Genomic DNA, 17003 nt, shown 5'->3' with positions numbered 1-17003 from the left:
TACCTGTTAATCTTACAAAGTTTAAGTTTGGTTGGCTTGGTAATTAGGTTACTCATTATCTGACTAACAGTCAATTCCATTTATTTCAAATATGGCAGGATTTGTACCTATCCAAACTGCTGAATGTTCTTCCTTTTGAATACATTTTTTAATTCGTACAAAGTTGCAGAAGATTCATGAAATTGACCTTGAGATTCAGTGAAGTGATTTTTCAAAATGCTATTTAAGGACTGATTTGAGCACTAAATATGGATATGCTGGTTAATTATCTTCCCTGACTTTTCCACCAAAAGTATTTTCCAATCTTTTGGATATATAAATACTAACTCATTCTAAGAGCAAAAAATATTTTGAAGTTTCCATGAAGAATTTCCATAGCTTGGCCTATTTACAGAATAAGAAAATTAATAATATTGACCTGCTCCCAGCACTTTCTCTGCCCTCTCTTCAAAGTTGCTCTATCTATTTATTATTAAAATGTTTTTCTTATAGTCTATATGTATGCAAACCTTGATAGCTAAGCTTGATGTCTTTGTGACACAAGTATGTCAGTACATTAAGTTTTGAGAACTGCACTTTAGAAAAAATATCCCCAACAAACACAACAGTCTTTTAAGTTAGACCTACCTAGACGAAATGCTCTTCATATTCTTTAGAGCATTCGTTTTATAAACTCGTTAACTTTTTCTCGTAAAGATCTTAATTTGCAGTTTTCTTTATTGCTTTCCTAGTTTTAAAAAAACTTGCGACTTATTTATATGTCTTTAGTGTAACTAGATTTTTCTTTGTGTTTAGTAGGCATTTAGGGAGGAATTAATTTTAAGAGGTACAATATATCTGTTGGGTTAATGAGCACACCAGCGTAGGTCAATCGGAAAGAAGCTTTAAACGGCCACATCAAATTGAGTGAGAAGACCAGATCTGCTGGACTGCTTATATAATTCATGATGGTTCTGCTAGTCTAGGTTTTGGAAAAAATGGTGATAAATAACCAGCCTAAAACTTCATTCTTAAATCTCTCTATGTCATAGAGTTGAGTTATCCCACAGATCCCCTCATGGGTGATGACACAAAACTACCTACTTTTTGTCAGGAAAAAAGTGCATTTAAATGACTATTATATTAAAGAGGCTTTACCTCTTGAGTGGGCCTCTGCCCCTCGATTATAATCAGATAGACACACACACAGTGTGGATTCCGGTGCTGTGAGGGTGGTGGGGTTATTCTTTCCAGCACCTAGTACAGCACTTGGAATCGAGAAAGTGTTCACTAAATACTTGTCCAGTGAGTGAATGAATAAACGTCGGCCAGAATCAAGTACACATCAGTGAGGCACCCGCCATGTGGTTGACGTGCTTCACGTTGCCACAGTCCATCAAACTGATAAAGTGAATAATCTCTCCTTATTTCATTACGGAAATTTGCATTTATCTTCAAACATGTAGTGTCATATTGCTGCACAACAAAGTGCTTTCTTTGTATTAATAATTTAAGGAACTGATATTTCCAAATGGTAATGGAGATTACTGTCAAAGAAATACCACTTTTCATCAAACTACAGAAGTACGTAAAGACAAAACAGCCTGAAACTTATCCTTAACCTCAAGATTAATTCCTGCCCAGGGATACATGGTAGGAGTGGATGAGTGGCAGTTTTTGAATAAGCTTGAAAAGGAGGTAGAAAAAGGAGAATTATGTAAATGGTGTGTGTTTTGTTTTCTAGGCAGCCATTTGTTAGCACAGGGAAACCCTGTTAGGAAATGTGAATCCCAAATGGTCTCAGCCTTTGGATGGTAGTGGAGGTTAGATTTCAGAGACGTCGTTCAGAGGCCCTGGTGCCCTTAGGAAGCGCACATCTGGTCATTGCAGAAGAGAATGTCCATTGCTAAGTTGAAGTTCATGGGCCGTTAAGTTCGCTCTCATGTACTTAGTTTATCCATGCATATATCTGAGCAGGAAAAAATACGTGCATAAAATATGACAATTCCTAAACTTCGCAGTATTGATAAAAAAAAGAAAATAGAGACCTAAGAAACCACATGGAAAGAAATGAGTGCAATGTAGAAATACGTGTAAAACCAGTTGTAGTAGATTTTACAAAGCAGTCCTGATTTTCCAAACAATGAATTTACACAGCGATGCTGTGTCGTGGAAGAGAGCGACGACATGCTATCTGATGAGAACAGTTTACTTTAAAAAAATAGGTATGGTGGCTATCTTAAAAATATAAGAAGAAAACAAAATTTGTTATCTCAAGATTTACCAAATTTACCTACTGCTGTATTCCAAGATGTTTTAAGTAAATATAAGTGTTTAATCATGCCAGATTTCAAAGACAACGAATTAAAAAGTGCAAATTTGCCACTGTTTATCACTTCTTTATTATATAAAAGATCTCTCAACCACGTTATAGAAAGAAGCTGCAGAAGCTCATGTAAAAGTTACCTATAAAAGACACTGTGAGCACGCTAGCGTTGCGTAATAGACAAACCAAAAATTCTAAAACAGTATTTTAAAAGGGTGGTCAATCTGTGGCAGTATTCTAATATTAGATTTTTAAGTGGATTAGGGCTTTAATTTATTTAATACTGTTTATATTTTTGTTGGTTTTAACCCCAAATTTGTGATCGGCTTTCAATCTTCCCCACAACAATCATTGACTAGTTCTTTTGAATTGGGATTGAGTCAGAGACAGAAAAGGGGAAAATTTTGTTCTTCGAAATTTTAGGCACATATACTGCCTACTACTTTTCATACTTTAGCCCCAAAAGTTCTCTTGAAATATGAGAGATACTGGAAGATGAGTGACACAGAGAGGCTGCTGAGTATTTATTGCTACAAACATACTGAAAGCTTAATATGGAATAATGAAAATTTCCATGATTTACCTATACAAAAAGTTTAGACCATCAACCATGCCAAATCTTCACAGCTGCTTGTTTATTGCTGGTTTTGTGCTTGTATGTGTCTCAAAATCTCTACAACTGAGGTCTAAATAAATGTACAAAATTGTTCAAAGAATCAAATTACATCATTTTAAAAGTGAAGAATATTTAATACCATGGCTAAGTCCAGAGGACTGTTTTTTGAGTTGCAATAAAATGCTTATAAGCGGTAACCTACATCTGTGATGTTTTAAAACACAGGTTGTGATAGAGCCAAATTACAAAATTTGAAAATCAATCTAAAACTCACATGCGCATTTGTTAAGAAGCTGGCCATCAGGTCAGTATTCTAAGATAACTAGCAGGTGGTGATTACATATGAAGCATGAAACAGAGAATTAGGGAAAAATGTTAAATTAAAACTCTATTGTATTGGTATCATTTATCTAGATACCAATTTCAGGTGAAAGTTCATATTCATCTGCATTACTCCCACCTAAAAGATTTGACTTTTATGATGAATTTGTATCTATGGTTATCAAGGAAAATCTTTCACATGTCTTCCCTGAATGTCCTTTCTGATTGAGTTTACCTTGAATAAAACTGAAGAAAGTAAAAAGAGTAGTACAGGGTGACTTTGTCCTCAAAGTAACAAAGAGAAAGCTGAGACTATACATATCTACGAAGGACTCTAACAAGTCTAGAATTAAGGCATTTTTTCAAAAAGGGATCAACAACTACTTTTCAAGTCAGATAGAAACGTCTTCAAAACATGCTACTTAACATTTCCTTTCTCACTCGCCCCTGTTCTGTACTCTTTTAAGAAATGAAAGAGCACAGAATTCTTGTTTTATATATTCTCTATTTTATAATTCTTAAAATGAGGATTCTATTTAAAGGCTTATAATTTATACGAGTTGAGTTGTAAGACATTACATTACAATATCATAAGCTGAGTACATTTTGATTCTATAGAAATACAATTCAATCAGATATATACCATATTCATTTATATCACACATTTTCTTTATTGAGAATGAAAATTATTTTCTTTTCAGAAGTTTTACATCCATCAATTTTATGTCATAAGCAGCCCAAATACCTCCCAACTCATGTATTTCTTCATTAGGAATGGGACTGTTCCTGCCAGCCCCTTGCCTCCAACCTGTTTAGCCATTTTTTAACAGAGAGAAAGTAACAGAAATATTTACTATTGGTGAAGCTGGGAGCGTTCTTAAGAGGCGAGAGAAAGGCTTCATACTTCTAATATGCTAATGCCCTAATATATGAAACAGATGTGAGTCTGTTTTTTAATAAATCTGCTTTGATGAAACAGTTTTATTATGGGCGTAAAGAGAGGAAGGAAAGAGATGACCATCAGGAACAAATCAGCCTTTTCAGGCTTTTTCAGCATTTTGGAGATGATTCCATCTCTAAAGTTATTTTCAAATGTGCAGCTTTTAAATTCTTTTGTCACTTGCTTTAGAATTAGAATATTTTGGCCTTTTAATTACAGTGAATCAGATATCTAGCCAATCACCAAACTTTAATAGTTATTTGAAAATAGTTTCTTTATATAGTTTTCAGTTTCTGTAAAAATCAAAGCTGTAATGTTAAGCAGAGAAAAATGCATGTGACTTACTGATACACTTCAATGTTCTTTCAACTTTTGAAAAGATGCCTATGTGGCGTAGATATGGAGGATGAGGTAAAAACATAGAGAAAGATATGGAGGGGAACCTATACATTTTCCAACCTGTAAAAATTCTTCATTCTTTTAGGCCATTCTACAGAAGCAAAGAGATGAAGGGAGCGCATTTATCTTTACACTCTGGAGCACCAGTAGGACAAAGTGAGGAGTGGCCAGTGTTGTTCTCCATAAGAGCAGGTCATCACTGACTGCTAAACTCGCTTCCTTCCATATATATACATGAAATATAAATGAACATTTTACCTTCTCCTTTTTCTTTTACCAAATGTTTTTGCACAAGTAACACAAAGTTGAACATTTCTTTCTGTAAGCAAATTAAAAGTAGACACTGATTATCTTCATCTGTTTGCAACCAATGAATGTGAGTACCAGTTACATGGGGTATCTAAGTAAGAACTGAAATCCTTGGCACTTCAATCAATAACATAATGCGCAGTATAGAAAGCATACATTTCTCCACCTCTCCTACTCAGCATCCTGCCCCTGCACACTTGGTTAAGTGGGAAGGTATATTTTTGTCACCTCTACGTAAAGATGTTTTGGGAGTTATCTTGAGTATATTTCAGCATATCTTCCATTATATTTTAAAGGCTGGTCTTCAATATGGTGGAGACAAAGGATTTTAAAAGAGACTATGAAAAGTACATCAAAATTTTAATGGCATTCAAGTCATAGCTAGTCTGTATATTTATAAATGTATGTTATTTATGTTGTATTTGTCAATGGAAAATAAAATTGAATGTTCTGAAATGTCCCTGTCTTTTTTTCCTGATGCCAACTCATGTCAGGAATATTTTACTTATAATTGTAAGTATTTTGCTGAAATTCTATTTGACATGCTTTGCCAAATAATGGCACAATATAATATGCAACAGCATCATGGTCTCTGGAACAATTAAATCATTTTGTTTTATATTCCATAATCACATACAGTACAAATTAGCATTAATTTGTTATTAATTTGAGAGGTGCTCTTTTCCCATTTTTAACATGATACCTATTTATGTTATAATCCAAGATCTTTTGTTTTTAATACAAAAACACATTTATCAATTATTCTAAACTCAGTTCTCCCTCTTTTTTTGTGGATTCTAGTGTAATTATAGGCAGTCATCAAAAGATTTGTCCTGTTTTGTAGTCAGACCCATCGACAGACGTGTCCCTGGATATCAGTGTGAGCCGGTTCCTGCGGGAGACAGTGTGTTCATTCAGTCACTCTATCCCTTCCTTCTTCAGTGAAGGGAGAAGGTCTGTAGAATACAGACGGCAAGGCCAAGCTCCTTAAAGAAGCATGTTGAGCTTGCCCTCCTTTCTCCTGGAAAAGGAATTTAGGAAGAGCTCTGTCCTTGGCTTCTCCTATGAGGTCCTGGCTCCCGACCAGATTTTATGGTCTCTAGAGTCTTTACTCTTTAGCATTTCAGGTAAATGTCATGATAGCTACCTTCTGGTAGGCCAGAAATATCCACCACAATGTTGGAACCTACATGCCATGAAATGAGACATTGCCCAGTTTCATGTCCTTGGAGGACGTGGGGTCAGACATCCTTAGATATCCTTGGGGGCTGTTGTGCTCACCTACCACAGTCTTGAGCAAATCCAGTTTGGAAGGTGGGCACTCAGAATCCAAGCCAGTCCCCCAGGCTTGTTTTTTCCTTCAACATATATTGTTGTGTACCTGTTATGTACATTCTGGTAGGTGCCAAGACACAGGATTGAAAAACAACAATACTGCTTTCAATGAATTTCTGATCTGGTGCAGGACTAGGAAATAACCTGGTCAGAGCTGTGATTAGAGGAGGTTTATGAGCCTACAGGGAAGGTGACACTAAAGTAGGAAATAGTTTCCCAGAGGAAGTGAGGTTGATCTGTATTTTGGAGAAAGGAATGAGTGTTAACTGGGAAGGGAAGGCAAGTTAGGATAATTTCTCCCTTCACTCTGCCCCAAATTACAATTTTTAAGACAATCAGACTGACTAACTTCTAGTGGCCCTGTGAGAAGTTTGGGTTGAATAGAGCATATTTCCATAACCTTTCAGAGGGGGCGAAAGTGGCATGGCCTTAGGGCTGGATCTCTCCACCTTGGCGCACTAGGCCAGATCATTCTTTGTGGTGGGGGCTGCCCTGTGCACGGTAGGCTGTTTCAGCCTTCCTGGCCTCTACCCACTGGATGCCTATAATACTTCCCTAGCTGTGACAGTCAGAAATGTTTCCGGACATTGCCAAATGTACTATACCAAATGCTATGTGTCTGAGGTTTGTAGGACAAGGCCATCAGTGGGACTTTGACCCTGACAGGCACTGTTCTGGCATTTCCCGAGGCAGTGGGCACTAGAATGCCAGTGCCACCAGACTGCACAAAAATGTGGCACTACCACTATGACAATGCCTGGATCACCAAAGGCACTGATCCCCTTCCATAATTACATAAACCTATTCACAAAGTAGGAGGTACAATTGCTTAGAAACTATCATCTTTCTATTGATGCCTCCAATCCCTTGATGAGAGGTCCTAGGGTCATATGTCTCTCAGAAAGATCTAAGGAGAGCAAGTCCCTTTCTCCCAGGATCTTTAAAAGTCTGTTATAATTCTTCTTAATTAACTTCACACTTCCAGACAGTGCCTTAGTAAGTGAGAACTAATTTGCCAAACTCTGTCTTTAGTGGGATTTTTGCATATTTGGTCTGTGTAACAGAGCTGTGGCAGCTTTATTTAATCTGAAAGGTGATTTTCTATCGAAGGTAGTCAAATTTTGGGCAAATATCTCTATATCAGCCTGTGCCGTTCTGAGTTCATGTGTCTGCAGTAACTCAAGGATAGCAGTACTACCAGACGTTTTGATGGTAGAGTTCGTCTTGATCTCTATAACTGACACCTAACTCTGGTTTGTATGGAGTGGGAAGTTGAAAGACTTAAACCAGAAATCTGACCAAAAAAAAAAAAAAATTGGAACAAGAGTACTTATTAGTCTATTATAAATTCTGAGGCCAAGTAAGAAAGGTCTATGGATAACCTGTGCTTATTCCTAATAGTCTTATGCAATTTTAAAAAGAAGACTTTGAATATAATATACAAATATAATATATATAATATTTGAATCTGATTTTGTAAAGAACTTTGGAAAAAATTAATTTGGAAATCATTACCACCAATTGAGGTCTTTTAAAATTAGATTTAACAAGAAGGTACCCAGTAGAACACTGCCTCTTAATCACTTTGGAATGAGAGACCCCTCTGATGATCTGATGAAATGTGTGCATCCCCTCCTCACGGAAAGCACAGAGAATTTTTAGACAGTGTTGGAGATTATACAGCCTTCCTGACGTTTGTCCATAGCCATCTTTGAAATTGGTGGACACAGGTTAAGAATTCTCACTGTGAGAGAGTCTTTAAGACTCAAGGAACTTCACGAGTTTCCATGTTTGGTTAGAAAACTAAAATCTAAAACTGGAGCTAAGTCAATGTAATTACTTCCCTGTGAATGCCAAAATTCCTTGACATCTCACTATACACCCATAATAGTAAATCAACACAATCAGGGTAGAATTATAATAGGAAGCTGAATTCATTTTGAAAAATTGCCATCATGCAGTGGAAAAGAAACAACATCATCCCAACCAGTAGAGGAGCAATATGGGCTCCTCACCAAAAACCGGGTGAAAACCGAAAGGACCATTAAAATAAAAAAATTATAATTATCCAATGATGCCTTTGCCTTACAACAGAGAGCTTGTTTTGGTCCTGCCTTGTGCTGACCCCGCAAGAGATTTAAAGTGAAGCTATGCAAAAGTCAATAAAAAAAACATCAACCCGCCTGAAAAACGCAATCTTCTGTATACAAACAAGCTAAATGGTTAGAATGTAACTTCAAGTTACTTTCTGTTATGTAACTTTCTGTTATGTTACATGTATGGAGACACATATATATTTACACTTCTGCACACACCACATCTTTGCATCGCTGTTTAGAATGAAAACAGCAAGGATGAACTTATTGATTGATCCTTTCAGTAAGAATGGAAGGCATACACTTACAGACCTTCTTACGAATGTAAAATTAATGATGCTTTAAGCCAACACTTAAAGCTATTAGTAGAATGCTCTATTGATGTTTATAGTTTGTATTTCTCCAGGGGGGAAAGTCTGGGGCAATTAATGACATTTATCTTTGCATTTTTCTTGCCTTATTGAGGAAGATGGCAATGAGATCTTAGAACACTGAAGCGTTAGTCTATTGGAAACAACTCTGATATCAAAGCCTTCTGCATTCTGGATGTGTGTGCACAAATAGGATAGCTGCACAAGGTGTGTGTGAAATTCCAAGTTGATTTTCATGAGTCAGTGGTTTGGAGTCTTCTCCTTAGAAGATCCACGAAAAGCTATTTTTAGAGGAAAAGCAATTGCACTTTATTTTTAACATCCCTTAACCTTTAAATTTTTTTGCCTAGCATCTTTAAAAATTGCTGTGACAAAATTAGGTTTTACATGAAATATTTTTGAGAAATTATATTGATTTATTGCCAAGCTCTGAAGGGGAACCACTGCCTTAAATGTTTTGCAGTCCTAATTAAATATACATGGTGCTTCTCTTTATCCCAGATTTTCTCCCACCATGAATATTTTGAATATTCCTGCTACCATCCCTTCAAAGGAATTGTCATGGAAAGCTGAACTAAATAATTTATTAATTTTATTAATTAATATTTGACCACTACTGAGTTATATATTCAATTTTAAAGTATTTTTAAAACAAAGTCATTCCATGAAAATGCTCTCTAAAGTTTTGTGGGTCATGATAAAAGAGAAAAACTTGTAGTTGTTAGATATTGGTTCTTATTTGCTTCTTTATTTTTGGCTCAGGAAATGTCTCCACAAAGATTAGATCATGTAGATTTCCATACACTTGGGCTTATGAATGGGTGTGTGTGTGTCTGTGTATTAGATCTCAAATGTGTTTTTCTTAAATGAGTTTTATGTTTTAATCACGTATTATGTGCCACCCTTTAAACAGTCAAATACTGTTAAAAGGCTTATCCTGAAACCCAGACTCCTCATGCTAGCTCTACCCCCACCACCCTGCTCTCAGACATCATTACTTTCAGCTTTTTCTCAACATTTCTTCTAGCATATACCATCATGTTTGTAAATAACATGCTTGTGTTGCTGTTTCTTGCTTCATCAACATTAGACATTACATGTTAATTTTCTGTTTTGCTGGATTTAGCTCTCTCCTCACCCATTCTCCCATTATAGTTATAACACAATCTTTATTAAATCAGTGCTCAGTGTTTGCTTTTCTGTGACAATGTAAATATCCTTCACTGCTGAATCAGTCATACTGTGATCATGTTCCCGTTCTCAGACACATTTTTCTTTTCTCTAGAGTTGAGAACTTATTAAGTTTTATTTGCTTTGCTTTTTTGTGCTAATGACTAAATCTTAACAGTTTTCCATGTGCCCAAACACATCTGATAATCTTTACCCCCTTTCGAACCTAACATTTTCCTAGCTTTCTCTGCTATTCATCCTTTTGCCTCTCTCTTATTAGATAGTTTGTTTGCTAGATCCTGTGTTTTCCCCTCTCTTGAATTATTCACTCATTTTGACCACAGTGGCTTTAAAACTGGGCTTTTTAATAGAAAAAAAATGTAAGGAACCAAACTCCTATAAAAGGAAAGAGAACAGTTTTAAATAAACATGATCACTAACAATAATAACAACAGTGGCAGATATCATTTATGAGCACCTGTTGTTTACATATGTTATCAAATTCTCCTGCCAATGCCACCAGGCAGTGTTATCACCACCACTTTCCAGATGAGAAGACTGAGGCTCAGGGAGGGTCAGTCACTTGGCCAAGTCCACAGAGTTAGTGAGAAGTGAAGCTGGAGTTCACACCTGATTTCAAGTTAGAGTATAATCCTTGTGTGATCCCTGAACAAAGAATTACTACTGTGATTATTTCCTGAGGCCTCAAGTTGATCTTTGAATCTCCTCTAATGCCCCATGAAAGAAAGGCTTTGACTCCCTTACAGCGCCTGGGCTTTTGCAAACAACCAGAAACACTCTTGAGCAGCAGTGGGGAGGCAACTTTTCCACTAGTACTGATGAAATTCAGCAAACAAGATTCTCAGCCCAAATGTGAAAGTCCGAATGTCCAGTCCGGGTGTGCGCACACTCCTGTAGACGTCCAGACCCTTCCTCGTTAGAGGCAGGACCGCTTCACAGTGGAGAGATACGGGCCCTCTGGCAGCAGATGGCTGCACAGAAAGGCTATACTTCCACTTCCTGCCCAGGCCTGTGGGTTTTGCAGAAACCACAGATTTTACCAGGATTTGGGGTAAAAGGTGTTACAGCTCTTTCAGCCTTTGTGGTTTTTTGTTTCTTTTTCTTTTCACGCCTTCTTTCCTGCTTGTAAGGTAACTCGGGAGCCAGTTTACTGAGAAGAGGAAAAGCAAAAGGTACTTTTGCATCCTAATTACAGAGGGCCTCCTGGGAGAATTTGTAAAATTCAGGACAGAAGAGAGGGAGAGCAGGCCCTTTGTCAGCAGTGAAATCATTCTGTTTATCTCTTCTGCTTAATTTTGAACTTTGCTCTAGCTCCTTCCTGCAAAATACCATGCAATTTCAGAGTGGTTTTAAGACAGAGAAAAACTCCTGTCTCCCTGTTTTGGAGTCTCCCTCCTTTTCCCCTTCTCCCCTTGTTGTTTGTGCTGTGGAGTCAATTCCAACTCCTATATCAGACAATGCTCCACTGCTATTCACAGGATTTGCATGGCCACTTTTTTTGGAAGTGGACGGCCAAGTCCTTTTCCTAGTCTGGAAGCTCCACTGAACCCTGTCCCATGCTGGTAGACCGGTGGCATAGCTTTCAGCATTACAGCAACACTGTAGCCACCACATGACAACTGCAGACAAGTGGTGTGGTTCCCAAATCTGAACCCCTAGACCACCAGGGCGGGTTTCTTCCCTTGTTGCTAGCATGCAAAATCTATTTGGTGTCTCTGACATTTTATTCATTCATCAGTTTTTCTCTTCAACTGGCTGCTCTGATCTCCATAGAACTGGTCAGACTGATTACAACAGTGCAGAATAGTTTGCTCAAGGGAATACAATCTCGCCATGTCCAAAGCTCAGACTGTATTGTTGTCACTAAATGGATTTAAAAGGCAACCCGGTCACAGTTGAATAACTTGAGAAATTGGTGCACCTTGGAGTTTATCTTTGGTGTCCTTTTGTGCATCATCTTTTGACTACTTCAATATAACTGCAACAACCGTCAACAATTCTCAGGTACCCCAGGAGTCAATTAACGTTTACTCAGAACGGGTTCAACCCAATTACGTGTAAATCTTTACTTAAATTTTTTTTTTTTTACTAACCTAGAGTTAATTAAACCAAATCAAATGAGTCACTGCTTAGGGCAAATGTTTGAAGGATAAATTCCCTTCTGCCTGCCAACTTCGAAGTAATTTGCATTAGCAAAGGAGCCTAGAGATCTTCACAATGGTTTGTTAATAGTAACATAATTTTAAAATAATGTGGTAGTTTATGAACCTCATTTCATGAGAATAAGTTTAACAAGAGAATGGGTTCAGAAAAAAAATTAAAATAGCAGTGAATGACTACATTGCGTGATGTTTCTTAATGGGAACCACCAATCTCCATTTCATTGGATGAAGAATGGTCCCCTCAAGTTAGGCGGTCTTTCTCATTTGCCCGACACAGCCATTTGGAAGACCGAGAGGGATGTCCTTGGAGAAACGCAGGAGGCATCGAGGATGTCAACTAGATTAGTAGGATCTTCTTTCAGATGAGGTGTCATGGTCAGGTTACCTTCAAGGATGTGAAAGTATGCATTTTGGAGTCAGACTTGGGATCAAATTTTGGGTTAACAGCTGTGGAACTTGAAAGTAATTCCTTAAACTCTCTAAGATTTTTGTATCCTTATATGAAGAATTGGAATTTTTGCACTTACTTTATAGGGTAGCTGAGGGGATTAAATATGTAAATATTCCAGAAGAGTGGTGGGTGCAATAAATATGCAGGGGACATTGGTATTGTATTAATAGTGGTAATAGTAGCCACAATAACAATATTGATTGTTTGAGGAATACATAAACCATATTGGTAATGTGGAAAAAGACGTCTTGACTTCTGTATTCATTTGTTAATATTATTTTGAGAGATCCAAACATATAGCATTGTGTTTGAGAGGATGGGAACTAATATTAGACTAAATTTGGTGGCACATCCAAGTTCTGTTAATTGATTAGCAGACTGACCTCAATCAAGCTAACTTCAGCTTTCTAAATCTCAGTTTCTTTAGCTATAAATGAAGATAATAATTTTATCTAAAGTTAACAAATCTATTGCAAACATTCACTGAGTTAATGCATGCAAAGGCTTACCTAGAGCCTGGCACATAACAAGCACCCAGTAAATGGTTATTATTTTTATGTTATTATAAATTATTATCATTAATATTACAATCAAGCACCTGAGACTTAAGTTGGCTCAGTTTCCAAGTGAGGCTGAAGGCCTTCGCAAGCATACAAATTTTATCCAACCTTCCCAAAACTTAGGGTAAGAAAATAAGGATATGGGTCAACCCCAGAGGAAGTAGAAGAGCTAATAAGAAACAGCAAAATAAAGAAATTTGATTAAGTTTTTTTCTGGCTTAAGTGTATATCCTTGTGAGATAAGGGAATGGTTGCAGTAGCACAGAAGTGGTATTTTGTTTTATTTATTTATTTATTTTCTAGTTTTATTGAGATATAATTGGCATGGAGCATTGTGTTAGTTTAAATTGTACAACATGATGATTTGACATATGTATATATTGTAAAATGTTTACCACAATAAGTCTAGTCAACATCCATCACCTCGTATATTACAATTTTTTTCTTTGATGAGAACTTTTAAGACTTTCTCTCTTGGGGCTGGCCCGGTGGCACAGTGGTTAAGTTCACACGGCCTGTGGTTCATCGGTTCAGATCCTGGGTGCAGACAAGGCACCACTTGGCAAAAGCCATGCTGTGGTAGGCGTCCCACATATAAAGTAGAGGAAGATGGGCATGGATGTTAGCTCAGGGCCAGTCTTCCTCAGCAAAAAGAGGAGGATTGGCAGTAGTTAGCTCAGGGCTAATCTTTCTCAAAAAAAACAAAAAAAAAGGTTTACTCTCTTAGCAGCTTTCAAATACGAATACAATATTGTTAACTATGCCATACATTACATCCTCAGAACTTATTTATCTTATAACCAGAAATTTGTGCCTTTTGACTACCTTCACCTATTTTCCCCACCCCCGACCCTTTGTCTCTGGCAACCACCAATCTGTTTTCTGTTTTCTGAGTTTGGTTTTTTAGATTCCACATATGAATGAGATCATACAGTATTTGTCTTTCTCTGTCTGACTTATTTCACTTAGCCTACTGTTCTCAAGGTCCATCCATGTTGTTGCAAATGGCAAGATTTGCTTCTTTTTATGGCTGAATAATATTCCGTTATATGTATAACATTTTCTTCATCCACTGTTCTGTTGATGGACACTGAGGTTGTTTCCGTGTCTTGGCTATTGTAAATAATATTGCCGTAAACATGGGGGTGCAGCTCTCTCTTCAAGATAGTGATTTCATTTCCTTCAGATATTCACCCAGAAGTGGAATTGCCGGATCATATAGTAGTTCTATTTTTAATTTTTTGAGGAACCCTGAAAAGGTATTTTGAAAAGTCCCTCTAACAACATCCTTAAGTCAGACCCCTGAAAAATAAATAATAAGGCATATAGGCAGAGAAATGAAACTCAGGATGACAGTTCTTGTCTTAAAGGCAACAAATAGGATCTGGTCAAACTGGTTAATGCTTTCTCACCACTATCTAACGTAGACTAGTGTAAGATGTGCCTGCCACCTCAATTTCCTAATTTGTAAAGAACCATGGGGATAATGATTTCTAGGTCATAGGGTGGCTGTAGACACTAGAAGAGAATGTGTGCAAACCACTTGGTATACCTGCCAGGTCCCATCATCATCCATCATCATCGTTTTGTGTGCAAAATTCTCACAGATTTACCAAGGTCCAAGCAGAACAATAATTTATTCCTGGATAGTTGAGGATTATTTATTTTTCTCTAGCTGTAGAATTTTTGGAATGTGGTGCATTTTGGAAAGATGTAATAAAAAAAGACATTAAATCAGTCTAAATTAGGATGAAAGTGATCTTTTTCCTCTTAATTCTTAGAATGAGAGCAGTAACAACTGAGTCCTTACAGGAACTCTTACTTCTACAGTGATGACTATGTATCCAAGAAAGAAATGAGGATAAGACTATTTGTGTTGGATTCTGATAGACTTTGATCACTTATTAAATGAATAATTGCTTGATTTATCTAGTCATTCACACATCTTTAATGAAACCCTACCTTGAGGGTCTAGGTCCCGGGGGTACTGAGATTTATCATTCCCAGGTTCCAGATTTAAGATTCTCTGACTCTTCAAAGTGAAGTACCAAATTTCACTCATTACATTTAGGACTTAAATATTTTTCCCAAAGAATACATAGCTTTACTTTTTCTTTTGATTCTGATTAGAATATATATTCATATATAAAGTTCAAGCAATGCGAAGAACACAAAGACCAAACAAAAATTCCCTGTATTCCACCACTCGGTGTGAACCATTGTAAATATTTTGATTAACATCCTTTCAAATATTTGTCTTTGCAAGCTTCCTCTCAAACCTGGCTGCATCAAAGAACCATGGTGAGATTCTCGCAAATGTTTGAAGGAGTGTGACGTGAAATAGAGATTTATTCCATATGCCCTGAAGGTTGGACTAAGGTTTATGGGAAGAAATCACAGAGAGAAAGATTTTGACCTAATTTAAAGAGAAACCAGATCCACGTGGTCTGAAGTGAAAAGGCTGACCTTAGGAAGTAATGAGCTTCCTATCGCTGCAAATCTTCAAGCAAATACTAGGAAACCATGAGAGCGTTTGCTGTAGAAGTAGGGAATGCAAATATCTTCTTTAAGACTTCTTCCAGCTCAGGAGCCTATGATTTTATGCATTAAATCAGTCATGAAATGGCTAAAATATTTGAAATGGTGTGAAATAGAAATTTGTCCAAATTAACTGTTGACCTCAGTGCTCTGTTTCAAACCCTTTCATATGTGGTTTATATGCTGTCTCATGTGACACTAGCTGAATTGTTGCTGGACCTAATCTCAGAACTAGTCTTTCAAAGGTCTCTATATTTATCTTACCAGTTTTCAACATTTTTTGAAAGCTCTACTCAGAAAAACAGCAAAAATGTTTTCAAAATGAGCAACAGCAATTATTTTCTGTAGTTAAATGAGAATATCTGGCGGCCATTATTACCAATGACTTTATTAGCTGGAGTATATGATTATCCTGATAGAATATGAAAGGCTGCCAAGAATATCAGTTTAGTCAAACTCAGATTATTATCTACTCTGACCATTTTTTATTATGTATTAAATCTGTTTTAGAAGAATAAATCCAGCATGAATAATATTTGTCAAATTTTTATACATCACCAACTTTATTTAGAATTTGTTTTTTTTAAGTTTCATGACCAAGAGAAAAGAGAAATATGCTTTAAAATATAGAAACAAGTAATTCAGTAGATGGTTAGGGAAGCTTTTAAAATTTGAAATAACTATAAGGAACCAGTACCATTATATAAATAGGCAGATCTTTTTTTTTTTTTTTTAATCTACAGAAGTACTATTCTTAAAGAAAAACATTGTTTTATTTCAGGCGGTGAGACAGAATAGATCATATTTTCCAGTTAAATCAAGCCTAAAGGTAACATAATACTTATATATTCAACATGACCCTTAAGAGGATTGGAACTAATTATATCTCTTCTGAAACACGGAATCAGATGCTGACAACCTGGTGAAAGTGTTGGCATTTCTGGCATCATTAATTGCTCCCTGAAGACATCATTTCAGTGTGCTACCACAACCTGAAAGGTTTATAGTAACATCAGTGGGACAACAGTGGGTAGCCTTATGGAAAGAGTTTGGGGTTTAAAGACACAGACTTGAAGCCTGGTTCTTGACTTACTAGCTGTGTTTTTGGACAGTTTTTTAATTTCTTTCTGCCTTTTACTCATCTGTAAATTGGAGATGATACCTAGATAGAAAGGAAATGAGATAATATATGTACAAAGCACAGTAGGATCTCAATAACTTAGAGCCAGTATTAACATTAATAACACTACTTACTTTTACACAAATGCATTTATGCTGCCTTCAGGAGTAATATTAGTTGTAATCATGATAACAATACAGTAGTCCCCCCAATCTGTGGTTTTGACCCATGGGCAACTGCGGTCCAAAAATATTAAATGGAAAATTCCAGAAATAAACAATTCTTAAGT

At 36.6% G+C, this 17003-nt stretch overlaps 1 protein-coding gene across 6 annotated transcripts in view; it reads left to right on the top strand.

Annotated features, from left to right (window-relative positions):
• Nucleotides 1-17003, top strand: part of PTGER3 (prostaglandin E receptor 3) — a 172795-nt gene that overhangs the window by 31045 nt on the left and 124747 nt on the right. The gene's annotated exons all lie outside the window — the stretch shown is intronic.

The sequence above is a fragment of the Equus quagga genome, chromosome 18 (assembly GCF_021613505.1).
Source record: "Equus quagga isolate Etosha38 chromosome 18, UCLA_HA_Equagga_1.0, whole genome shotgun sequence".
Taxonomy (NCBI): domain Eukaryota; kingdom Metazoa; phylum Chordata; class Mammalia; order Perissodactyla; family Equidae; genus Equus; species Equus quagga.
Note: the sequence above shows the minus strand (reverse complement) of the source record. Positions and strands in the feature narration are given on the sequence as shown.